This window comes from Oryctolagus cuniculus, chromosome 12 (genome assembly GCF_964237555.1).
Source record: "Oryctolagus cuniculus chromosome 12, mOryCun1.1, whole genome shotgun sequence".
In the NCBI taxonomy this organism is placed as follows: Eukaryota; Metazoa; Chordata; class Mammalia; order Lagomorpha; family Leporidae; genus Oryctolagus; species Oryctolagus cuniculus.
The window spans coordinates 32,118,911-32,146,816 of NC_091443.1; the positions used below are offsets into that span (position 1 = coordinate 32,118,911).

Consider the following 27,906-nt stretch of genomic DNA (forward strand, 5'->3'; position numbering starts at 1 on the left):
GCATTATGGGATTAAATAGGTTGCTTTGGATCATTCAGTCTCTTTTCAAACACATCCTTTGCTTAGAAGCAGAGGGTTAGTGCACATCTCCAAATACCGTCATGAATATTTCTGTATGTTCTTAAAAGTAGCTGAAATTCTACCCTTCCAACTAAAATCCCAAGGTTTGAGTTAGGTTAAGTTTAAGATGGACTGTAAGTTTGTCTCCATAAAACAAAGAATCTAGAAAAATATGAGTCAAATTATCAGCTAAACATTTGGTAAGCTAAAAACTGAGTACTAAACAATTGGTCAAATGCTTAATCTGATTTTCTTGTTGTCGCTGACCTATCATAATCGTGACATTTCTGCTTGATATTGACTGTCCCTGTACAGTTTTGTCATGATCCAGAGCATGATGCTGTTCTTTTGCGATGTCTTATCTCTCCTCTTCGTTTTTTCTTTTTTAAGTTAATTTAGATATTTGAAAGGTAGAGTTACAAACAGAGACAGAGAGACAGAGAAGACTTCCATCTGCTAGTTCACTCCCCAAATGACCACAGATGTGCTGATCCAAAGCCAGGAGCCAGGAGTTTCTTCCAGGTCTCTCACACCAGTGCAAGGACCCAAGCATTTGGACCATCTTCCACTGCACTCCCAGGCCATAGCAGAGAGCTGATTTGGAAAAGGAGCAGCCAGGACTCTGACTAGCCTCTATATTGGATGCCAGTTATGCAGGAAGAGGCTTAGCCTACTAAGCCACAGCACTGTTCTTATGTCTCCTCTTGAATGACTATGAGTTACCTTTCTTTTTTTTTTTTTTTTTAAAGATTTATTTATTTGAAAGTCAGAGTTACACAGAGAGGAGAGGCAGAGAAAGAAGTCTTCCATCCAATTGGTTCACTCCCCAATTGTCCACAAGGCTGGAGCTGCGCAGATCTGAAGCCAAGAGCCAGGATTCAGCAGTCTCTTCCAGGTCTCGCATGTGGGTGCAGGGGCCCAAAGACTTGGGCCACCTTCTACTTCTTTCCCAGGCCATAGCAGAGAGCTGGCTCAGAAGTGGAGCAGCCGGGTCTCAAACCGGCGCCCATATGGGATGCTGGCACTTCAGGTCAGGGCTTTAACCTGCTGCACCACAGCACCGGCCCCATAAGTTATCTTTCTTTTTAGATACATGGATACCTGACATAAAAATACTGAGTAAATCAGATTTGAGTAAACAAATAACCACATGGTCTCATAGTTACTCTTGAGAAATTACTTACATTTACTGAACTCTATGGTAGGGTCTTTACATAGATTGCTTCATCTATCACATATCATAACTCTGTGACGTATGTATGTCCTATTGTACATCTATTTAAATGATTAAAATAACAAAACAACAACAAACAATAGAAGTAATTGTGTAATTCTCCCAGTGGCACAAATCTAGTAACTTAGGTAGTGTTTTGGAGTCAAATTGTCTTCAGACATGAGAATGTCAGATCTTTACATTACAAAGTAAACAGACAAGTATACAAATAATCACAAGAGCAAGCAAAAGAGATAGTAACTCTCCTTAATTTATTATTATAGTAATCTTTACTTTATTAGCAAATAGTTTGCTTGAAGGCAGAACTGGATATTCCAAATTCAGAGAAATTGTAACACATTTCTTTTTTTTTTTTTTTTAAGATTAATTTGAAAGGCAGTTACAGGGAGAGAATAGATGGTGGGGAGAGATCTTCCTTCTACTGTTTCTCTCCCCCTTTTCTAAATAAAATCATTATAATAACAAAATTTTATTTTGACACCAGTGATACACTAAGTATTTGAATTAGAAACTGCTTCTTGGTATGAAATTGTATAGTTCACAACTCTTTGCCCTACATTTTTATTTTCCTACTTGAATAATGGAATTATTAAGCAGTTGAAAGTGTTAAAAAGCAAACAAAAACTTGAGTAACCATTCAGTCTAGAAGCAACATATTAATAGCTCCTAAAGGTAAATAGATGATATTGTTGCAAATTGGAAAAGAATAAGGAAAGAGTCTATTACAAAATGAAAATGATAAAGCTGAATTTTTAACTTCAGCATCTCATCTTTGCAAAGCTTTATTAAAAAATTGAAAACAATATCTAACATGATCTGAAAACAAGGCAATCAAAATATTTAAGTTTATTAAGGTGAAAGTTAACACTTGCATGCACTGAACCTGCAATGTAATTTCCTTTACTAACAAAGACAATCCAGTATTATGAAGTCTGTATGTATTATGTCATTGCTGACTATTCTGATCTTTGTCTTACTCACAAATGCTTTGAAATACTCAGTAGCCATTACATTTTTCAAAAGCAGACACAATGTTGAAAACAACTAAAAACATTTCTAAAATGCTATCATATCCAAATATTTATATTTAGTCAAATTTCCACACCAAGAATGTATTTTTACTTTGATTTGTTCATATGACACTCCTGCATTATTTTCTTTCAAATTAAATCATTTGTTAGGAGATTGATTTATGGAGCCAGCATTGTGACTCAGTAAGTTAGACCATGGCCTACAGTGCCAGCATCCCGTATGGTCCCTGGTTGAGTTCCAGCTGCTCCACTTCTTCTTCTTTTTTAAAAATTATTTATTTATTTGAAAGACAGAGTTAGAGAGAGAGGTAGAGCCAGAGTGAGAGAGAGGTCTTTCATCACTGGTTCACAGCCATGGCAGAGATGAGCTGATCCGAAGCCAGGAGCCAAGAGGTTCTTCTGGGTCTTGCATGCAGGTGCAGGGGCCCAAACACTTGGGCCATCTTCTACTGATTTTCCAGGCCATAGCAGAGAGCAGGATCTGAACTGGAGCAGCCAGTACTTGAACCGGTGCCCATATGGGATGTTGGCGCTGTGGGCCAGGGCTTTAACCCACTGCGCCACAGCACCACCCCTTGTTCCACTTCTGATCTAGTTCCCTGCTAATGCACCTGGGAAAGCAGCAGAGGATGGCCCAAGTGCTTGGGTCCCTGTACCCATGTTTGGAGGACCAGTGGAAGCTCTTGGCTCTTGGCTTTTGCTTGGTTAAGCCCAAGTGGTTGCAGCCATTTGGGGACTGAACCAGCAGATGGAAGATCTCTCTCTCTCCCCTTCTCTCTCTGCCTTTTGAATAAGCAAATAAATCTTTAAATAATAACAAAAAAGGAGATTGGTTTATTTATTCTTTCATATAATTCTAGAAGCCAAGGGTTTATATATTTTTGGGAAAACATAACTAAATACAAAACGCATTATCAGAAAACCACAGCTTACTTAAAGATAGGTTGCAACTTATTTAAAAGGGATAAAGAAACATCACCTGTGTTCCTATTAGCCTGCCACAAGCTGTTAGTAATTTTATAGTTTTCTCCCATTGCTTGTAACTAAATTCATTTACTCCATTAGACTTTTGAAAATTTTAATGTTTTTGTTCATGCCTATGATAAATGTCTCCAAGTCAAAAATCAGCACTTCATTGTTTTATCATATATAATATGTACACAAAAGAAACATATCACTTGTATTACACAGAGATGGGACATGCTATGAAATATGTGAAAAGAAACTTTGTAAAGTAAATAGTATGTTTAATTTACATTTTTGATTATTTACTTTCAAATGTTTTATGTCATTAATTATGTAATAATTATATACATTTTAAAATACTAAAGATGAATTTATGCTCTCATAAATCAGAAACATAAATCAAATTAAACAAAAATGAGGAAAACAGAATCAACCATATTACTAGTGTTTCTCAAAACCAAATATACTACATATATTTGTATTTTTGATATATTTTACATTAAAATGGTTATCAAATGCTTTTATTTAACATGTTCTGATTATCTAATGTAGAAATTTCACAAAATTTCATTCTTCCTGCAGATATAATGTAGACATCTGTTTGATATGACAGAAATATAAAAATAATTTTTAGTGATTACCCATTCTGTTACAATGACACTAACAATTTATAGTATTTGAGAAATTACTAAAATTAGAAAAATGTATAGCTTTAAAGAGATTTTATTTTATCAAATCTTAAAAATATTACTTTTCAGAGCTCAAGAGAGCATCTCTTAGTTTGGCATAATGAACATGTAAGTAATGGATTTTTATAATTTAAGGTGCTTATTTTCTTTTAAAGTACATCTATAAATATAGAAAACTAAAATTGTTCTCACTCTGATTGATGTGCAAATTTTGCAACAGACTTTCAGTTCTTTTTACTTTATATGGTCCTTTTATAGTTCATGAATTTTCTCAAAATCATCTGACATGTAATTATCATCCTACTAGGTAACTTTCTTCTAAAGCAAACCTGCTTAATTATAGGAAATAAATGATTAAGTAAACACTTCCAGCATTATGTAATCAAAATGTTCACTTCTTCATGATTATGGAGAATTTTATTCTGAATCATTACAAGTCAAGAGTGCATCAGTGAATTAGAAAACATGGGTGGGTATTGTGATACAATGAGTTAAACTGCCACGTGGATGCCCAGGTTGTAAAGCAGAGTAGGCTGCTCTGGTTCTGATCCAGTTTACTGTTAATGGGAATCCTGGGAGGTAACAGTGATGGCTCAAGTACATGAGTTCCTGACACCCACAGGGGAGGCCCTGATGAAGTTCCAGGCTCTTGGCTTCATTCTGGCAAGTTCTGGTTTGGCTGGTGAATGCATTTAGGGAGTAAACAGGAGAATTCATCTTGCGAATCTTTAAAATGTAGATACAAAAGCCAGATGCACATTAATAGAATTAAGCAAGATTTGATATGTTTAGCAAAAGACACAGAAAGGTTCATACTAGGTGACATCTACTTAACGTGATGATGTTGATGACATACCACAAAGAACACTATGTGCTTGCAAACAGGACCAAAAACTAACACTGGCTAAATTAGCTTGATTGCATTTTCCAATAAATTCTTATCCATGAAGATAATGTTGCAATAAAAGTATTTCTTTCAGAAACTTTCTGAAAATCTACTTATCTGAATAGCCTAATACTAATTTTTCTTTCCAGTACAATGCATTTCTCAATCCAGGACAAACTTACCTTTTATGAAATACTGATTACTCCTCAACACACTTTCAAAAGTTCACCGTTTTGTTCAATGATTTTCAGTTGTTAGATAACGAATTTTGAATTACTGCACTGAAAGACCCCCCCCCCATCAAAGTCTAATCTCTATAAAAAAAATCCTCTCTAATCCTCCATTTCAGAGTCAGTCATTGTGATATTTCTGTTATTGTAGGAAATAACAGACTCATCTTTGCTTAATCAACTGGTTATTTTGATAATCTGTTTAGTACATTACCAGTTGAAAATGGTGATGATGATTATAACCTTTTAATATTATGTAGCACTTTATTTTCACTAGACATTTGCAGACTTAGCAGCTGTATTTTCACCTTGTCATAAATTATGTTTTGTTTATAAATTTTACAAATGAGGAAATGTTTTTAATGAAGTTAATGTCATACAAGCAACAGCTCTGTTGGGCTAGAATTCCTATTTTGTGATTCTCTATTCAGTGCTGTATTATAGGTTTATTATGTGTCATCTTGCCACATGATACTTCCTGTGATAATTTCCACTTTTAAAAACGATTTTACAGAGTGAGGCCAAAGTAACTGAAGATCACATAGAGACCTTTTATTTGTAGCAAAATTATTGAAACTAAGCAATTATTTGAAGTTATCATCTGTTTCTAAGCCAACATAATCACAGATGTACATTCAATTTATCTCTTTATTCCAACAATGTACAGATTTTTCAGCTTTTGGAGAAGAATGAGGTCAAAGGGACATCATATTGCACAATTCAAAACTGCCTTGATAAATTATTTTAACAAAATATTTTCTTTTCCTGGTGATTCTTATTAAAAGCATACCTTTGTCTTTATCATATACTTGAAAGAAGCTTAGCTCTTTTAAGTTTATCTTTTCCTTCATAAATAAGTTATCTGAGAAGAGCCATTTGCTTATTTTGTAAAGACTAGCAAGCCTCTAAAACTCCGTTGACAAAGTTCAAATTCATACAAAAGGGTGAGATTTTCTTTAAAAAACATAAAAATACCATATAGCAATCATACACACATGGATACCATTAACAAGCCATTGTAAATTGTGAATTTCATTTTCATGAGGCATGAAAATGGAGACTTGGCTAAATGTTTACATTTGTTATAATGAATAAATTGCTATTCACTTTCTTGAGAAGGGCATGACAAATTTTGTTTCGTATGTTTAATGAAAAAATGAATCATTTTACACATGGTGGTTTAAAAGAATAATTTGGCTCCATTTGTAGTTGTTTTGCTATTTCTTACCATGATTAATTAACTGACATATGCAGTCATCACTTTCTTGATCATGAATTAACTAAATATTCAAGGCCCTGAACCACTTCATAACATCTCTTTGCGAGAATGTTTACTGATATTAAAGAAGACACATTACAGTAATGGTCAGATTTGAGTCCCTTCTAATTTAGTGTTCTCAACCAAGATACTAGAGTAGGGACTCTTATGCAATCGTTATAATAAGGCTATTCTATCAGAAGCAACCTGTAAGGAAGAGAGTGAAGATAGAGAAGGGGTGTTCTGTTCAGTCGACCCAAACAACAAAAAAGTACCACGGGCTACGTGACTGACCACCTCAGAGTTCTGGACTCTAGATGTTCTGGTCAAGTTATCAAAAAATCCAGTTCTGGAGGAGGGCTTTCTTTCTGGCTTGCAAAGCCACCTTTTCTGTGTCCCGACGTGGCATTTTTTCTGGGTATGTGCAGAGATAGCATGATTTCTGGTATTCCCCCTTCTTTTTTCTTAAAAAAAAATATTATTTATTTGAGAGACAAAAAGAGATAGACAAGAGATCTTCCATAATTAGTTTACTTCCCAGGTGCCCAAAATGGCCTCTGATTGGAAGCCAGGATCTGGGAACTCAATCTCACTTTCTTAAGTGAGAGGCAGGGATCCAGGCACTTGAGTCAAAACCTGATGTGGTTCTAAGATTGTGCATTAGCAGGAAGCTGGCATTAGTGTGAGCCAGAATTCACACACAAGTGCTCTGATAGGAGATCTGGACATCCCAAGTGATTAACCTCTTTGTCCAACAACTGTCCCTTCTTCATATAAGGACCTGCAGTCTTATTAGTTCAGGGCTCCAGCTTTATGACCTCATTTAACCTTAATTACTCCTTAAAGACTACTTCCACCCAGAGCCTCATTGGGGATTAGAGCTTCAGTATATGAATTTTGGAGGTACAAGCTTAGTCTATAACAAGGGATAGGGAAGAGTATTATAGTTTTAATCTGATCCAGAGGGAAATGTAAATTGTTCCACCTCCTGCTGAGGCTACAGAGCCAGGCTGTCCCTACCCAAGTAACATCATATTAGTAGATCCTAGGGAGATAGGAACTACAAGAATGTTCTACTCATACAAAGACAGTTCTGGAAAAGCTTGAAGATGGCATCTATTAACAGCAATACAGACAAGAATTAGGAGATAAACACAGCAGACCAATTAAAGAGATCCCAGAGGATTGTGGCAGTGACTTACAAGTGACTAAATTCTGCATGGATTTCAATTATCTGAATACTTTCTTAGTTTTACAGTTGTTTCTCATTTAGCCACTGCTATAGAATCTTAACTTTTTCTTACTTCCAGTGTTTCCCTTCTCTGTTCCATCCTTCTTGCTAGCAGAGTATGCTTCTAAAACACAAATGTAAGCATGTCACACCTCATTAAAATCAGCGAGATCCTTAAGAGAAATGCCATACTCCTTGATGCTATAGCTAAGGCTCTCCTTATCTGGACCTATCTACATTTCAATTTTAACCCACTATAGTTTCTAGCTCTATTATATGATTTATTAGTTTAATTGCATGAATTTTATTTATTATTTTTTAAATTTTTATTTATTTATTTGAGAGGTAGAGTTACAGACAGAAAGAGGAAGAGACAGAGACAAAGGTCTTCCATCCACTGGTTCACTCCCTGAATGGCTGCAGTGGCTGGAGCTGAGTTGATCCTAAGCCAGGAGCCAGGAGCTTCTTCTGGGTCTCCCATGCAAGTGTGGGAGTCCAAGCACTTGGGCCATCTTCTATTACATTCCAGACCCTCCCAGAGAGATAGATCAGAAGAGAAGCAGCCAGGACATGAACTGGTGCCCATGTGGGATGCTAATGCCACAGGCAGAAGCTTAGCATACTATGCCACAGCACCAGCCCCAGTTTATTATTTTTTGACCCTCCCAGGCTCGTCTAAACTTTGAAGATGTTTGCCTTCTTGGGTTGCCAATTGTCTCTATTCTTCAATTGACTTTCTTATACCTATATTTAAACTAAAGTAAAATTTGATGCCGTTCAGGAAATTATCCCTTCACCCAGATACAATCTCCTTTAGTTGGTTATAGGGCTACTCGAGCGAAATTCCTTCTTTACAGTATTTCACATTACATTATGATTAGTTGGTTTACATATCTAATTGCTATTTCAAACCAAAAATTCTGAGATAATAATGCATGCTATAAAAATTGCCATATCCTGAAATACTTGTTTCTGCTAAGAAACATGGTACTTTAAATTGAAGGGTAAAACTATTTTCACATTTTTCCTTATACTTATGTATTACTTTTATAAAATCAGCATGTGCTATTTTTCAAATCCTAAAGAGCTAAGAAGAGATAAAATAAATCATTATATTCACCACAAACATCTAAAAATGATATAATCTTGGATTCTGTTTAATCATAAATCAAGATAGATCCAGTCAACTTTTATTGCAACTGCACTATGTAAAGACCATGGAAACTATTGCTTCCATACTTATGATGAGAAAAAACTGACTCAACTAAAAATCAATATTTTGGCCCATCAGGTAACTGAGATCCTAAGGTACACTGCCATTCCCAAATTTGAAGAATCGTGAGTGAAGAGAGCCAAAGCTAAAAATTGGTTACCTGGAGAAGAAGCTGCTTATGGCAAAAAACAGCAGAAATATTAGCGTGGACAATCTGATGAGCCCCTGGAATCTGATTATGGACAAGGATAAAAGCAAGAAAATTCTAGGAGTTAAAGTGTTATTTAGCCCAGACTCATTTGTGTGTTTCATCCCCAAGAACTCAAGGTTCTCATGGTAAGTAGAAATCCACATATGACTCTGACTAAGGACAGGAAAAGGAAGTCATTGTAAGACTCCCAAGAACATTCTTCTTAACAAGAAAAACGAGGAAGAAAATTACTTGCATCTTAACCCCAACTGGAGGAACGCTATTTCTCCCTTATCAGCTCCCCTCTAGATTTCTTGCTTCACCTAAAGAAGGTATGAGGAGGGTAATATGTGTGTATGTGTAGATCACAGCTCAAGAAAAGGAGTCACTGAAGATTGATTATAATCATAGCATTGTCAAATGTTTTTCCTCCAGACTCTACTAGCACATCAACCTGTCTCCAGTAAAATAACAATGGATTACAATGGAAACAGTGCAGTATTAAACTAGATCTGCATAGGATTCTTAGAAAATCCTAACCAACAGTGGGGATGTAAAGAAGACTGGGAGAATTTGAGGCATCTTGAACCTGCTACCACAGCAAACAAATACTAAATTCAACCTGATTCCTAGACAGTTAAAAACAAATTATCACATTAATGGCCTATTTTCCAAATCTAATACATCATATAATATGTTTAGCTTTCAACAAAATATTACAAAATATGATGAAAGGTGTGACAATATAACTGAAAAGACAAAGCAAGTATCACAACAAGATTCAGATATGACATTGACTTTGGAACTACCAGGTAAGGAATTAAAAAAAAAAACTGATAAAATGGTTAAAAATTCTAATGGAAAAAGTTAGAAAACATGCAAGAATGTAATAATAGATGACTAGTTATCAGAGAGATTAAAATAAGAAACAAAAGGAAATGCTAGAAATAAATTATTAGAAAGATTTATTTATTTGAAAGAGTTACACAGAGAGAAAAGGAGAGGCAGAGAGAGAAAGAGAAATCTTCCATCCGCTGGTTCACTCCCCAGGTGGCTGCAATGGCCAGAACTGTACCAATCTGAAGCCAGGTGCCAGGAGCCTCCTCCAGGTCTCCCACATGGGTGCAGGGGCCCAAGGATGTGGGGCATCTTCCATTGCTTTCCCAGGCCACAGCAGAGAACTGGATTGGAAGTAGAGCAACCAGGACTGGAACCTGTGCCCATATGGCCTGCCGGCACTGCAGGCAGTGTCTTTACCCACTATACCACAGCACCAGCCCCACTAGAAATAATTTTTAAAAGTCTATCAGAAATTAAGATGTCTTTGGTGGCATTAGCAGCATCCAGAATGTCACTGAGGAAAGAATCAGTGTTTTTGAAGCTATGTTGATAGAGATTCACTAAACTGATTGCTAAGGAAAAAAAGATGAATTAAAACAAAAATGGAGCATAACATGTAAGAACTTTGGGACAACTTAAACAGTTGTGCTGATGCAGTATTTTTCTGTGTCTGGCTTATTTCACTTAACACAATAGCCTCCAGTTCCATCTATTCTGCTGCTAACAGGATTCTGTTTTACGTCTCTCTCTCTCTCTCTCTCTCTATATATATATATATATATATATGTGTGTGTGTGTGTGTGTGTGTGTGTGTGTGTGTATAATATTTTATTTGCCCATTCATCTGATGAGTAACAGGTTATTTGATTCTATATATTGGTTATTGTGAACAATGCTGCAATAAACAGGGTGGAGCAGGTAACTCTTTGCTATATACACTCTGTAATGGGATTGCAGGATCATCTGATATCTGACAGTTCTATTTCTAGGTTTTGAAGAATTATCAGGGGGTCAGGCCTGAGGCATATGAGTAAAGTCACTGCCTGCAACAATGGCATCCCATATGGATAGCAGTTTGAGTTGACTTCTGATCCAGATTCTTGCTAATGTGCCTGGGAAAACCATCAAAACATGATCTGGAAGAAGCTCTTGTTTCCTGGCTTTGGTCTATCCCAGTTTTAGCCATTGTGGCCATTTGCAGAGTTAACCACCAGACAGATTTCTGTGTGTGTGTGTGAGCATGTGTGCATGTGCATATGTGTGTGTGTGTGTCTCCCTCTCTGTAACTGTGCCTTTCAAATAAAATAAGTATTTTTTTTAACTTTTATTTAATGAATATAAATTTCCAAAGTACAGCTTATGGATTACAATGGCTTTCCCCTCCATAATCTCCCTCCCACCCACAACCATCCCATCTCCCGCTCCCTCTCCCCTTCCATTCACATCAAGATTCATTTTCAATTATCTTTATATACAGAAAATCAATTTAGCATATATTAAGTAAAGCTTTCAACAGTTTGCACCCACACAGAAACACAAAGTGTAAAATACTGTTTGAGTACTAGTTATAGCATTAAATCACAATGTACAACACATTAAGGGCAGAGATCCTACAGGAGGAGTAAGTGCACAGTGACTCCTGTTGTTGACTTAACAAATTGACACTCTGGTTTATGGCGTCAGTAATCTCCCTAGGCTCTAGTCATGAGTTGCCAAGGCTATGGAGGGCTTTTGAGTTCGCCAACTCTGATCAGATTTAGACAAGTTCATAGTCAAAGTGGAAGTTCTCTCCTCCCTTCAGAGAAAGCTACCTCCTTCTTTGATGACCTGTTAATTCCACTGGGATCTCACTTGCAGAGATCTTTCATTTAGGTTTTTTTTTTTTTTTTTTTTTTTTTTTTTTTCCCAGAGTGTCTTGGCTTTCCATGCCTGAAATACTCTCATGGGCTTTTCAGCTGGATCTGAATGCCTTAAGGGCTGATTCTGATGCCAGAGTGCTATTTAGGACATTTGCCATTCTATGAGTCTGCTGTGTATCCCGCTTCCCATGTTGGATTGTTCTCTCCCTTTTTTTTTTTTTCTATCGGTTAGTATTTGCAGACACTAGTCTTGTTTATGTGATCCCTTTGATTCTTAGTCCTATCATTATGATCAATTCTGAACTGAAACTGGTCACTTTGACTAGTGAGATGGCATTGGTACATGCCACCTTGATGAGATTGAATTGGAATCCCCTGGCACATTTCTAACTCTACCATTTGGGGCAAGTCCAATTGAGCAAGTCCCAATTTAAAAAAGAAATATCAGGATAACTCACATGTGAGAATTAAAACAAAACTCAATATGAACATATGTGTTGTTACTAGAGGCTGGGGAGAAGAGGGATAAAGGTATTTAAAATGGAGGAAACTTGGTATTATTTATTAATTGTGACTAAGATATCATACTAGCATGAAACAGTAATAATAGGGGAATCTCGGTTTAGGTATAGGAGAACTCTTTGTACTACTTCACAAATTTTTTTTTCATAAATTTAAAATGATTCTAAAATAAAAAGGTTATTTTTAAAAATAGGGAAATATGCCTAGAGTAAACAGAATAAAAATAATAAACATTCAAGCAGAAATCAATTACATTGATAACAGGAAATCGACTGAGCAAATCAAGTAAACCAAAAACTTGTTTCTTTCAAAAAGACCATTAAACTGATAAAGCTCATATAGTATTTTCACTTCCACAACTGGTTTGCTTAATTTAACATAATGTTCTCTGGATTTGTCATTTTCTCACAATGATAGGATTTTCTCCTTTTTATGTTAGAAATATGTTCCACATAGTCTACTCATAAACCATATTTTATTCAATATTTCATCTTTTGAGGAGCATTTAGGTTGATTCCATAGCTTAGCTATTTTGAATTGTACTGAAATAAACATGGGGATCAAGATACGTCTTGGACATGTTGTTTGAATTTGTCTTGGAAATATATATATATATATATATATATATTCAGTAGTAGGATTGATGAGCAACATAATATCACTATTTGTAGTTTTTCAAGATGCTTCTATGCTATTCTCCATAATGGCTGTGCTAATTTGTATTCCATGTGTGGAATGTAAAAAAGTTAATTTTCTAGAAATGTAGGGTAAAATGATAATTACCAGAGACTAGGGAAGTAACAGAAAGGGACCTGTAGAGATTTGGGGGTAAAGAAGAAAGAAAGAGAAGAGAAGAGAGGAAAAGAGAGGTGGGGAGGAGAAGGGGAAAGGTTATCACAAGTGTGGCATATTGAGCCAAGCTACTGCCAGCAATGCTGGCCTCTCCCATCAGACCACTGGTTTGAGTCCAAGATGTGCTGCTTCTGATCCAACTCCCTGCCTGAGAAAACACATTAAGATGGTTCAAGTATTTGACCCAATTCTTGAGAATGACAATATGCAAATTACTAATATAAAAATGAATTGAGATTATAATTATTAATCCATGGATTACAAAAATTAATAAATTGTTATTAATGGCAACTCCATGCTTACAAATAGACTGATTCCTTAAAAGAAATAGCATATCAAAATTCATACAAGGAAAAATAGATCACATGAATAGGCCTCTTATTACAGAAATTTACTCAATAATTATTAACCTTCAATAGAGAAAGCAACATTGTTGCACTGGAGAATTCTAACATTTAAGGAAATGGATCTTACCTATTACCCATTATATCTTGCAGAAAACAAAGCAAAAGGAACACTCTGTAACTTATTGTAGGATACCAGTATTATCCCAAAACCCAAACCAGAGAAAAATATTACAAAAAAGGAAAACTGCAGAACAATACTTCTCATGAACATAGTTGAAAGAAAAAACCTAAATATTAGAAAATTGAACTAAAGAATGTATGAAAGGAATGATACACCATGACCAACTAGGATTTATTTCAGTTTTGTAAAGATGCTTCAAAATGTGTAAATCAAACAGTGAGACCTAATGCATTGGTAGAATGAAGAATATTCATGTAATGATATCTATAAACATAGAAAAATAGTCAACAAAATCCAACTCCCATTCATGATAAAAACTTCGAACAAAATAGGAAATGAGGAGAATTTCCTCAACTTAATAAATAACCTGTCTTAAAAACATGTAGCTAAGGTCATACCTAATGGTGAGAAACAGCATTTTCCCCCTGAGATTAGCAGCAAGTTTATAGCACTTAAAACCCTAGCTATTTCAATTATATAAGAAAAGGAATGAAAAGGAATAAACATATTGGAAAGGATAAAATGCAGCTTTGTTCATAAATGATATGATTGTCAATGTGCAAAATCCTAAAGAATCAACAGCAGCCACAAAAACTTCTGGAATCATTGACTAGAAGGTGTCAGGATAAAAAATGAAGCAAATTTTTTGTTGTTTTGTTATTTTTTGTTTTTTTTTCCTTCTTTTTTTTAAACTTTTATTTAATGAGTATAAATTTCCAAAGTACAGCTTATGGGTTACAAAGAACTCTACTAAGAGACTATTGGAACTCATAGAAGATTTTGGCAAAGTAGCAGGGTATAAAATCAATGCACAAAAATCAACAGCCTTTGTATACACAGACAATGCCATGGCTGAGAAAGAACTGCTAAGATCAATCCCATTCACAATAGCTACAAAAACAATCAAATACCTTGGAATAAACTTAACCAAGGACGTTAAAGATCTCTACGATGAGAATTACAAAATCTTGAAAGAAATAGAAGAGGATACCAAGAAATGGAAAAATCTTCCATGCTCATGGATTGGAAGAATCAACATCATCAAAATGTCCATTCTCCCAAAAGCAATTTACAGATTCAATGCGATACCAATCAAGATACCAAAGACATTCTTCTCAGATCTAGAAAAAATGATGCTGAAATTCATATGGAGATGCAGGAGACCTCGAATAGCTAAAGCAATTTTGTTGTTGTTTTGTTTTTATTAGCAGTAATGAACAACATGAACCACACAATAAAGTGATAGCCAATTTTATACAGAAATATAAACATCCATGTTTATGATATATTGATATAAATACATTTTTATAAAGTGGATATTTGAGAGAGAAGAGATAAATTTCTGGTTTAGAGGAGTTTATACTAACATACTAATTTATGTAGATATGCTGCTATAGTGGAGGTGGAGAATAACTCTTTTTATAAAAGTCTTATTTATTTTTATGTACTTGAAAGAATGAGAACGAGAGAGAAAGAGAGAGAGAATATGAATTTCATTTGCTGATCCAGTCCCCAAATGTCCACAATATCCAGGCAGAGGCCAAGAGCCTGGAACTTCATTTAGGTCTCCCATGTGGGAGGCAGTAACCCAAGAGCTGAGCCACCATTTGATGCCTCCCAGATTACACATTAACAGAAATCTGAATTCTATGCACAGAGAGTCACTCCAGCAAAGTGGCAGCCCAACCTGCTGCATCATGATGCCTTCCCCATCCACAACTCTTAAGTGTGGCTTGCACGTGGTGACAAGTCTCTAAAGAGGGCAATGTGAAAAGGAAAGAGGCACAACTATGCGGAAAAGCCTTACAAGCATGCAGAAGAGTAAGGTGAACATTTATAGTGAGAATACTTGCAATTCTTTGAAACGCTGTGATGGGAGTGACTTTTTAAATCTGTGCTTTTCCTTCTAAAAATCCATGACCCCATTCTCATCATGAGAAAAATATCCGGGAATAATACCAAAGGAAATCTAAAAGAAAAAAAGAATAAAAATTCAGTAATTTTAATGATTGTGTTTTGAAAAACATTGCACGCTAAATTTCCAAAATGGCAAGCGAAATTATGGATCTTGTATTTGTTTCATGAATAATTCTTTTGTTACTGGAAGCTAAACTATCTGGAGTTTCACAAAATCTAATGTAATATTTGTTTTTGTATTCTATTCATTCTACGTTTTAGTAATATATTTGGAAGTTGTCAATATAGGACTCCAGTCACAGCTGCAATTTGCTTAAAATACATACACAATAAAACAATTGTATTTACTAGCTCATTATATTTCTAGAGCACTAAATTATTTGGAACATAATTATATTAAGTATTTGACTATGAAAGCAATAGTGATTTTCATACTAGAATTTTTTTGCTTCCTTTTATGTCAGTGCTGTTTCTGCAAAACAATTTAGCGTAGTTTAAGGAATTTTGGTTTAGGTTAAATTGCTCAGTTATATGCTTTAAGGAATGGATATTTAAAATTTCATGAGATGCATTTTCCTTACTTCATAAATCATTTAAGTATTCTTCTAACATTCTTAGAAATTAGGATATTTTTTAAACTTCATTTGAATGTGTATTTATAGTGCATCTTTTTATTGCTTCTAAAGTGATATCACACATTATATGTCTGTGAGGTCTTGATTAGAGATATCACTTCTCACCATTTTATTTCTAACTATTTTTATCTGCTTTTTAATGATAAAGTTGATGTTTTTGTTCAGGGGTAACAAGTCACTTGAAAAATAACAGCAATTTAATTGACTATATTATAAAGTCCACAATAATTAATGTCAATGAGGTAAATTGCTCCCACATTTCTTGTTCTCTTATCTCTCGACCTCATAAACACATTTTTTTTAACTTTTATTTAATGAATATAAATTTCCAAAGTACGACTTATGGATTACAATGGCTTCCCCCCAATACCGTCCCTCCCACCCACAACCCTCCCCTTTCCCACTCCCTCTCCCCTTCCATTCACATCAAGATTCATTTTCGATTATCTTAATATACAGAAGATCAGCTTAGTATACATTAAGTAAGGATTTCAACAGTTTGCTCCCACACAGAAACATAAAGTGAAAAATAATAGATGATTTTTTGTAATGATGATGAAATCAGATCAGACCTATTGCCATGTTTAATCCCAGTGAGAGTCAAGTTGGGAATTGATAATTTCTTTTTTTTTTTTTTTTTTTTTTTACAGAAGATCAGTTTAGTATGCATTAAGTAAAGATTTCAACAGTTTGCACCCCCATAGAAACACAAAGTGAAATATATTGTTTGAGTACTCGTTATAGCATTAAATCTCAATGCACAGCACATTAAGGACAGAGATCCTACATGAGGAGTAAGTGCACAGTGACTCCTGTTGTTGACTTTACCAATTGACACTCCTGTCTATGGCATTAGTAATCTCCCTATGCTCCAGTCATGAGTTTCCAAGGCTATGGAAGCCCTCTGAGTTCTCCGACTCTTATCTTGTTTAGACAAGGTCATAGTCAAAGTGGAGGTTCTCTCCTCCCTTCAGAGAAAGGTACCTCCTTCTTTGATGACCTGTTCTTTCCACTGGGATCTCACTCACAGAGATCTTTTGCCAGAGTGTCTTGGCTTTCCATGCCTGAAATACTCTCATGGGATTTTCAGCCAGATCCAAATGCCTTTAGGGCTGATTCTGAGGCCAGAGTGCTATTTAGGACATCTGCCATTCTATGAGTCTGCTGAGTATCTTACTTCCCATGTTGGATCACTCTCCCCTTTATTTATTCTATCGGTTAGTGTTAGCAGGTACTAGACTTGTTTATGTGCTCTCTTTGACTCTTAGTCCTTTCATTATGATCAATTGTGAACTGAAATTGATCACTTGAACTAGTGAGATGGCATTGGTACATGCCACCTTGATGGGATTGAATTGGAATCCCCTGGTAAACACATTTTTTAAAGATTTATTTATTTATTTGAATGTCAGAGTTATACAGAGAGAAGGAGAGGCAGAGAGAGAGAGAGAGGTTCTCCATCTGCTGTTTCACTCCCCAGATGGCTGCAATGGCCAAAGCTGCACCAATCCGAAGCCAGAAGCCAGGAGCTTATTCCAGGTCTTCCATGTGGGTACAGGGGCCCAAGGACTTGGGCCATCTTCTGCTGCTTTCCCAGGCCATAGCAGAGAGCCAGATCAGAAGTGGAGCAGCCAGGACTCGAACTGGCACCCATATGGGATGCTGGCACTGCTGGCAGCAGCCTTACCTGCTATACCACAGGACTGGCCCCATCATACACACTTTAAGACCTTGTGCTGGTTACTATCAATACCAGCCTGCATGTTTACTCATGGAGTTAGGACTATAACTGCTATGTTTTCTTATTAAATTCTCCATCATTGGCACAATGAGGTCAACAAAAATCAGATCTTTAAGCCCTTAATATTATTATTTAACATACCTTGACTTGAATTTGATAGCTAAAAGTAATCGAGAATTAATTCATCTGCATACTGAAAAGCTTGGGTCAATCTATGTTTAATTCCTTCGTGCCTAATCAAAATATGTACTGGGACCTAAGAAATGACATTTCTGTTCATCCTGGTTTATATTTCCATTCCCAATGGATAAATCCATTAAATGACTCCAAGAGGCCGTTCTGCAAAGCTTACTCAGGGTAAATAAGCCTCTTCTCCCACACAGTGAACAGGGATTTTAAAAATATTCATGAATGGGATCGGAACCATGGCGTAGCAGGTAAAGCCACTTCCTGTCATGCTAGCATCATTTTTGGGTGCTAATTCCAGTCCCGGCTGCTTCATTACTGATCCAGCTCCCTACTAATGTGCCTGGGAAAGCAGCAGAAGATGGCCCAAGTCCTTGGGCCCCTGCTCCCACATGGAGATGCAGAAGAAGCTCCAGACTCCTGGCTTTGGATTGGCCCAGTTCCTGCCATTGCAGCCATTTAGGGAGTAAACCAGCAGATGGAAGACCTCTCTTTCTACCTTTGCCTCATGGCACAGTAGGTTGATCCTCCACCTGTGACGTCTGCATCCCATTTGGGCATCGGTTCTAGTCCCAGCTGCTCCTCTTCCAATCCATCTCTCTGCTATGGACTGGGAAAGCAGTGTAAGATGGCCCAAGTCCCTGGGCCCCTGCAATCTCTTGGGAGACCGGGAAGAAGCTCCTAGCTCCTGGCTTTGGATTGGCTCAGCTCCAGCAGTTGCAGTCATCTGGGGAGTGAACCAGCGGATGGAAGACCTCTCTCTCTGTCTCCCTCTCTCATTGTCTGTAACTGTACCTCTCAAATAAATTAATAAAATATTAAAAAAAAACAATTTAGGAATAATTCAATGTATCAGATTCTTTAAATTTACTCAATGGCAAGCAGAATAACGACACTCCGAAAGATATATGCGTCCTAATTGCTGGGAGCTGTGACTATATTACATCACATGGTAAAGGGACTTTGCAGATGTGATTATGTTAAGGACATTGAGATGGACCGAGTATTCCAGGTTTTCCAAATGGGCCAATGTAATCACATGAATCCTCAAAAAGCTGAAAATCTTCTTTGACTATGGTCAGTTGGAAATGATTATGGAAGAATTAACAGAGAGATGATATGTTGCTGGCTTTGAAGATAGAGGAAAGAGAGCACCAACTGAGGAATGTATGGTGTCCTATAACACTGGGGCAGTGCAAGGAAAGTGATTCTCCACACTAGCGCCTGGAGAAGGTAATGGAGCCCTGATGAAACATTGATGTTCGCCCAGCACAACTTGTGTAGACCTTCTAAAACATAAAAGCTTTTTTTTTAAGCCAGAAAATTTGTGCTAATTTGCTAATACATAACATAAAACTAATAAATATTCCAAAATATATCTATGGCTTTCCACTCAAAATCTGACCTATAGCATTGTTCTTTTCCTTATCAAGGGTATTTTTTCCATGGTTAATATGTATTTCCTCCACTCCGTTTTAAATTCAGAGCCAATTCCAATTTGCTCACAATTGTTTCCTCTTTTGACCTTCTGTGGACTTCATTTTTCTCATTGTAGCTATTCAATTATTAATAATATTCACCTGCTTTCAGGCATGTGACTGAAGACAATTGGTTACTGAAGTCCCTTTACAGCCTAAGATATTTGTTTACAATATTAGGGAATGTATTGGTGTAGAAATGTGTGGTTCAGTATTTTTCCCTTCCTACATCTCCTATTTTTTTCTTGTTAATTCCAAACAGATGCAGGGGCCCATCACATTTTCTTGCTTTAGGTATTTTTTGCAGGATAGAAAGCAGTGGTTGCCTGGGACCTCTCTTTCAGGATTTTTTTTAAGTTCATATTCATGGAGGGAATAGTATGGGAATATATTTTAGGTCCCCAAGAGTGAGGAAAAGAAAAAAATTTCCGGAGACTATGGAATTAAAAGTTGAGTGTTGAGATAAGGAATTTTTTAGAAAGCTTTTATTTAATAAGTATAAATTTCATAGGTACAGCTTTTGGAGTATAGTGGTTCTTCCCTCCCCACCCCTGTTCCCACCCTCCTACTCCCATCCTCACTCCCATCCCAGCTCCTACTCCCTCTCCCATCCCATTCTTCATTAACACTCTTTTTTTTTTTTTTTTGACAGGCAGAGTGGACAGTGAGAGAGAGAGACAGAGAGAAAGTCTTCCTTTTGCCGTTGGTTCACCCTCCAATGGCCACCGCGGCAGGCACACCGCGCTGATCTGAAGCCAGGAGCCAGGTACTTCTCCTGGTCTCCCATGGGGTGCAGGGCGCAAGGACTTGGGCCATCCTCCACTGCACTTCCGGGCCACAGCAGAGAGCAGGACTGGAAGAGGAGTAACCGGGACAGAATCCGGCGCCCCGACTTGGACTAGAACCCGGTGTGCCAGCACCGCAGGCGGAGGATTAGCCTTTTGAGCCTTGGCACCGGCCTCATTTTTAATTTCTCTATATACAGAAGACCAACTCTGCTAGGGATTTAAGAAAGAGAGAGTAGAGATATGTCCACAAATCTGGGGCACAATTGAGAGTGGTCAGTCTTGTAGTGGGGTGGGAGACAGAAGACTGTGCAATGTGCCTTCAGAGTCTGGATGATGGTCATTGAGGTTCAGAAGCTGTCCTTTAAGCAACAGGGCTAATGAACTAAAGTAGTTTTGCCGAATGTACTGTACAATGGGCGTCTCAGTAGCCAAGGAGACTGCTGCCAGTCACTGAGATTTCCACCTGAAACCATGGCTCTTTATAGAATATGAAACTTTGGGTAACTCTGGTGTGAGAGATTGAACATCTCATCTGTGTAGCAGGACGAAGACTCGGAATTAAACTGATTTCAAGAAAATACTTATTAATATTTCTAGGAAACCTGATCAAATTTTGAATTATATGAGCATTTTATATTATCTTCAAATGTGGTCAACATATACTGGTTATGAAATATTTCAGTTCACAACTTGCATATCCATAGATGATGATTCTGATTAAATCTATTCTAATTATTTCAATTTCTAAAATATATAAGAATAAAATATATGTGGAGGTCCAATGAAATGAAGTAGCTAAACTATAGAGAACTACCATATAGAAGTAAATAGATAAGAAATAAGGATTTGGATAAATAGTATTCTGAAGTCAGGTAAACATGTAAAATTAGGTAGCAGTTGTGAGTGAAATAAAACACATTCCTAAATGAGAGAATGAAGAAATGGCAATTATAACTGTTTACCACTCACATTTGAGGTCCTTGCTGAACATTCTGATGATAATTTAATGAGGTGTTTAGGTGTTGGGGCATGGAGGAAATTATGAAAAGGAAAATCAGAGCCTTCAGAGATGTGTTACTATTTTCCAAAGATTCTAGAAAAATTTGCCAAATTTCAGAGACACAATTATAGAATATAGATTTTAATTTATGATGCATATGATATTGTGAAAATTTGGAAGATCAGTACTAAATATTTCAATATTTATAAAATGTGGCAAAATAATTATAGTAGCCAGAACCTACCACATGACTCTTTTATTTATTTTATTGTGAAAATATCAGATTATACAGTGGATAAGTCATTAGTTAAAATTCTTTGAGGAAACATTTATAACCATCTCCCTTTCTGTGTAGTATATTTTAATCTGAAATTCTTATGACAGAATATATTTAAAAGACAAAACATTTATAATCAACATATAATTTAAAACAAACTGTAAAAGCCCTCTTTGTGATAGCACACTAGTATATTGGCCCACGATAATTTCGCTTTTCAAACTCATTTTTATGTATTCATGCATCATAGCTCCTATTGTTCGCTGAGATCTCCATTTCTAGTTGATTACCTCCTATCAAAAAGTATTTTTCAACTATTCCCATATGATCTAACCTTCTATTAACTTCAAATGCAGTTTTTGTTCTTGAATGTTGCCCTTTAAAAGAGAATTGTTCAATTCATCTTCTTTAGACATTTGTGACGACTATTCCATTAGCTTTTCCTCACATTGAGTAAAAAGTCCTAAACCGTTTCCTTAAATATAATGTTGTGACTCTTTAAGCAAGTAAGTTAAATGGCAAGTGTTCCTTTGAGATGACCTGGGTTCTTATCCTTACTCTGTTCACCCTAAATTTGAGCATTTCCAGGTAATTGTTAGAAGCTTTCAGCTAGGATCTGTTTGACAGAGTGTCTTTGTAATCTAGTAAGTCAAGAAAAAGGGAGAGTTGGAGGTGTAGTTTAAATTAAGGACAGTAGGCTATTATATGAGGAAGCATGATTTTGAGTACTGTATTCAAATTATCCTCCAAGAATTCATGTCTGAGTACTTGATAAGAATTCTAAAATACGTGTATGGCTAAAACTAAACGTAAGTTGTCATTTTTATTACTAAAGTCATCAAGAAACCTTAAGAAGGCTATCTGTTATGATCACTGGTAATCATAAGTTATCAGTGATATGAGGCAGTAATATACTGTCTTTTAAGATAATAAAATAATCTTAGCCAGTAGAGGAACTGAATAAATTGATGTTCTTAGACTCTTGTGATTCCTCTGGGAAGATATTATTATACTCCATTGTAAAATGGGTATATAAAAAGAGTTATACTTCTAAATAATTACTTAAAATTTTCTAGGTTATACCAAGTGAATAATTTTGGGCAGTGCCTAGATGACTGAACAGAGGTAGAATACCGTCAATACTCTAAAACTGTCTTTGTAAATAAGGAAAAAAATACATTCATAGTGGTGGGAGAAACACTGAGTAGAACTGTGTATAGATTTTTTTCCTTCAAATTAGGAGTCAGATAAAATTCTAGGTATTTTTTGGCAGTGTAAACATTTCCTAAATTTCTCCTCTTCGGGGATTTTTTACTAAACCACCTCATTTCATTTCCTAATCTTAAATTACACCTGTTGTTTGATTCTCCAGATTTCTTAGGCAATTACTTGAAGATCATATCTAGCACCATTACAACTGAAAAATAGTGGCTGAAAACAGATACTCACACTCTGGACTGATTGTCACTGACCATGCACCCTCAGGCACAGTTTACAATGTGCCCTGTGCCTTCATAAATATCCTGTATCTCTAGAGCTCTACTGCCAAATGCTCTGTAATTACATGGGCTCTGCAGGGAATATGGTTGTTTCAGATACACTTCCATTGGGGGCATACATTTTAACACCATCATTTAGTCACATCCTATTGCTGAAAAGTAAAATTGAGACTCTGGCTCTATGGCACAGCAGGTTAGAGCCATGGCCTGCAGCGCCAGCATCCCATATCAGCACCAGTTTGACCTTGGCTGCTCCGCTTTTGATCAGGCTCCCTGCCAATGCACCTGGGAAAGCATTAGATGATGGGTGAAGTCTTTGGGCCCTTGCGCCTGCACGGAAGACCCAGAAAAAGCTCCTGGCTCCTAGCTACAGCCTGGCCCAGCGCCAGTTGTTGTGGCCATTTAAGAAGTGACCCAGCGGATTCCAGATCTTTCTTTTGTCTCTATTTTCTCTCTCTGTAACTCTGCCTTTTGAGTAACTAAGTAAATCTTGAAAAAAAAAAAAAGTGAATGGACATACAATAGTGATTCTAAGATTATGTACTAAGCATTTCTACATAAACAATTAACACACACAGAGCTTTGGAAGTTAGTTTGGCAGTCTGAAATAAAATAATTATTATGAAAAAATATTGTTGTAACTAAACACTCCTGTTAACAGCAAAACATGTTTATGCTACCATACCTTTTTCTTTTTTGAATTTAATTTTATTGACATAATATTTGTACATATTTATAGATATACTTTGTGATGTTTTACATTGTGCAATGATCATATAGACATTGTATAATCGTCACCAAATCAGGGTAATTAGCATACCCATTACCTCAAACAGATTGTTCTGTGATAAGAAATTGTTCCCTGCTACCTACTTTGAATATGCAATATATTATTATTATATTCACACTATTTTGCAATGCACCCCTTGTATCTAGCTGTATCATGTGCTCTTAAACAACCTTTTCCCTATTTCACTTCCCTTTATTCTCCCTAGCCTCTTGTAATCACTATTTTACTCTCAGCTTCCACTAGATCTTATTTAGAATTCTCACATGCAGTATTTGTATGTGTATATTTTACTCCATTTAACATAATATTCTCATTTTCATCCATGTAGTTGAAAATGACATTTTTTCATTTTTAATGAGTGAATAGTGTTTCATTGTATAAATATACTACCTTTAAGAGGAACTTATTAACACATTAGATTCTTGGCTGGTGCCACGGCTCAATAGGCTAATCCTCCGCCTGCGGCACGGGCACCCAAGGTTCTAGTCCCAGTCGGGGTGCCGGATTCTGTCCCGGTCGCTCCTCTTCCTGTCCAGCTCTCTGCTGTGGCCTGGGAGTGCAGTGGAGGATGGCCCAAGTCCTTGAGCCCTGCACCCCATGGGAGACCAGGAAAAGCACCTGGCTCCTGGCTTCGGATCAGCACAGTGTGCTGGCCACGGTGCGCCGGCCAGAGCAGCCATTGGGGGATGAACCAATGGAAAAGGAAGACCTTTCTCTCTGTCTCTCTGTCTCTCACTGTCCACTCTGCCTGTCAAAAAAAAAATACTGTAGATTCTCAGGGTCACAGCAAATGCATGATAATTACTTCAACACAATTTGCATGTTAATATGATATTACTACAAAGAGAACATATTCAATGTAGTCCTTAGAATGCTAAGATTATAATACTTTCCTTCCTCTCTCTCCCTCTCAATATTTGAGATAACATATTTTAGTTTTCTTTATCCATTTAGTTGTCAATGAGAGTTTAGTTTGATTCCTTATCTTGACTATTGTGGAGAGTACTGTAATGAACATGGTTATGCAGGTATCTCTTCAATGTAATGATCTCAGTCTTTGGGTTGTATACCCAATATTAGGATAGATGAATCATATATTAGGTTTATTTTCAATTTTTCAAGGAAACCCTGTACTATTTTTCATAATGTTTGCAATAATTTATATTCCTATCAATATGTATGGTTCCTTTTTGTCTGCATCTGGACCGTTTATTTGTTTTTGTTTTTTGTTAGTAACCATTCTGAGACAAGGCGATATCTCTGTAATTTGGCTTGCTTTTCCCTAATGATCAGAGAGTCTAACATTTTTTCATATATTTGTTGTTCATTAGTATATTTTCTTAAAGAAATGCTTATTGCAGTCTTTAGTCTATTTTGGAATTGGGTTATTTGTTTTTATGCTCTTGAATTGTTTGAGTTCCTTATAAGTTATGAATAGTAGTTTGAAAATATTTTCTCTCATTCTGTAGGTTGTCTTTTCACTCTGTTGGTTGTTTCTCCTGCTATGGAGAACATTTTGAGTTTGGTGTAATCCCATTTGTCTGTTTTTGATTATGTAGCCTGTGTTTGTGAAATTTTATATGAAATATCCTTGCATAGACTAAATTAATATAGTTTGTCATCTATTTCCTTTGAATAGTTCCATATCTTACATGGAAGTCTTTAATACATTTTGAGTTTTTGCTGATGTATGGTGAGAACTAGAGATAGATTCATTCTTCTGTATGTGTACATCCAGCTTGCCCAGCTCCATTATTGAAGAGACCATCCTCTTTCTGTTGTGTATTCTTGCCACCTTTGGCAGAGATCAATTGTTTGTAGAACCTTCCTCTGTTTATTTTGGGTTATGTCAAAAAGCTTGTAGCAGTAAATTATGAGTACTTTAAAAGGCCAATTTTTGTAGCCTATCCCTATTGTATGTATTAAATGGCTTAGTATGAACAAATTAGATATCTTGACCAAAGAGTTAAATAGGTGAGTCTGCTTGAGACTGAATAGATTTTTTAATTATCTTACAAAATTAGATATGGGATAAATAATATATCTTTTCCTATTGGACTCTGATTTTTTTTTTTGTATAATGCCTGCAAATTATGCCTTGGGTTTATGGTAGCAGCCAGCCTAATGACAGATTCAACACAGTGAAGGTGGCAGGATGGAAAGATAGTAATTATTTGGGGCCTTAGTGATGTGGTTGTGCTGCTAAATTAACAAATTCTGGAGACCATTTTTCCTTAAGACTTATTTAAGCAAATAGATTTTTTTTATTTTTGTAATAAAAGTACATAAATACATATATAAATGCCTTCATCCAAATTTTGCATTATGCTTAAATCTTTGTTTCAATACTGAAAGCTTTTAAATCACACCATAAATTCTGTATCTGAATATGTACCTAAGAGAATTCAGTTAATTCCTATTTATGTGGTGTCCAAACTCACCTTACCAAATATAAATTGAACCTACTTTAGGGGCAGGCACTTAACAATTAAAATGCTTAACAGTTAAGATACCTGCTTCCCACATCAGAATGCCTAGTTTTGATTCCTGCTATCGCTCCTAATTCTTGCTTCCAGCCATTGCACACACTGAGGGGCAATAGTGATGTCTCAAATAATTGAGCTCCAGCCATCCACGTTGGAGACATGGATTAGGTTCCTAACTCCTGGTCTGGGCCAGACCCAGCTGCTGCAGGCATATGAACCAGAGGTTGGGAGCTCTCTCCCTTTGTCAATCCATCTCTCTCTCAAATATACATTTTTTAAAGCCACTATTTTAAGTATGTATTTATACACTCGTGTTAAGTATATATTTTTACACATACACATATGTGTGTATGTGTGTGTGTATATATACTTTTTAAACTATTTTAAAGATATTAAGAATGATATACTTTGGAGAACAATACTGTATATAATAAAATATTTGCAACCCTCCAATTACTTTGCACAGGGTACATATGACTACTTAAAAAACAACTTGTTTTTCAAGGGAATGCATACTCTATTATTATCTAAGAAAGGGCTAGGTCTTATAAAGGTACAAGATGATCAAATGAGGCCAACTAATGATATTTAGTATAAATATTGAGATCTACTCAGTAGATATAACTATATTTATTCTTAAGGCATGATTTATAATTCTAAGGTAGTGGTTAAGAAATGTCTTAGATTAATAAAGTGATGCAAATTTAGTGACTTTCTAACTGAGACTGATCACTTTCCTAAGACTAAGATTCCTGGGGTTGGCGCTGTGGTATGAGTAGGCTAAGCCTCCTCCAGCGGCACCAGAATTCCATATGGGTGCTGTTTTGTTTCCTGGCTGCTCCTCTTCTGATCCAGCTCTCTGCTAATGGCCTGGGAAAGCAGTAGAAGATGGCCCACATGCTTGGGCCCCTATATCCACATGGGAGATCTGGAAGAAGCTCCTGGCTTCTGGCTTTGAATCCAACCATCCTGTTGCAGCTGTTTGGGGAGTGAGCCAGCAGATGGAAGACCTTTCTTTCTGTTTGTAACTCTACCTCTCAAAAAATAAATAAATAAATAATACTACTAAGATTCCTTAGTCTGAAGGGGCTTTGATAGTGTTCCTACCTCTTAATTGTCTCTTATGATGTCTAAATGAAAATAATATTTTATATATTAGTAATTGGAAATGCATGATGGGAATGGCTTATAAATTTGCTCAAGTTTTACTGCATGAGATAATTTTGTTATACACACTTCCTGGTGAATTTGTTTCTGATTTCTTTTATATACGTATTCCATGACATTACTTGGTGGTGTCCATGAATTATTTTTTCCAAATGGTATTTGGGTAAAGTGAAAATCTTTTTTATACCCACAAATATTTTATCACAGTAACCACTGGGAATTCTTAAAATCCTCTATGAAAGATATGATTGTGTTGTTTGAAATTTTCAGTGTTTAAACAGTGGAAGTTGAAAATTTTCTAAGTCATGATGTGAGATTTTTGGATTACAATTTTCGCTTAATAGATTTCCTAC

General features: G+C 36.1%; 1 long non-coding RNA gene across 1 annotated transcript in view; it reads left to right on the plus strand.

Moving 5' to 3' along the window:
- The window catches only part of LOC127483820 (uncharacterized), an 80,630-nt gene extending 64,219 nt beyond the window's left edge, over positions 1-16,411 (plus strand). Inside the window, exon 3 of the long non-coding RNA XR_007910541.2 lies at positions 4,050-16,411. This is a non-coding gene — a long non-coding RNA (uncharacterized lncRNA). The remainder of the gene's footprint in view (positions 1-4,049) is intronic.
- The last annotated feature ends 11,495 nt before the right edge of the window (positions 16,412-27,906 follow it).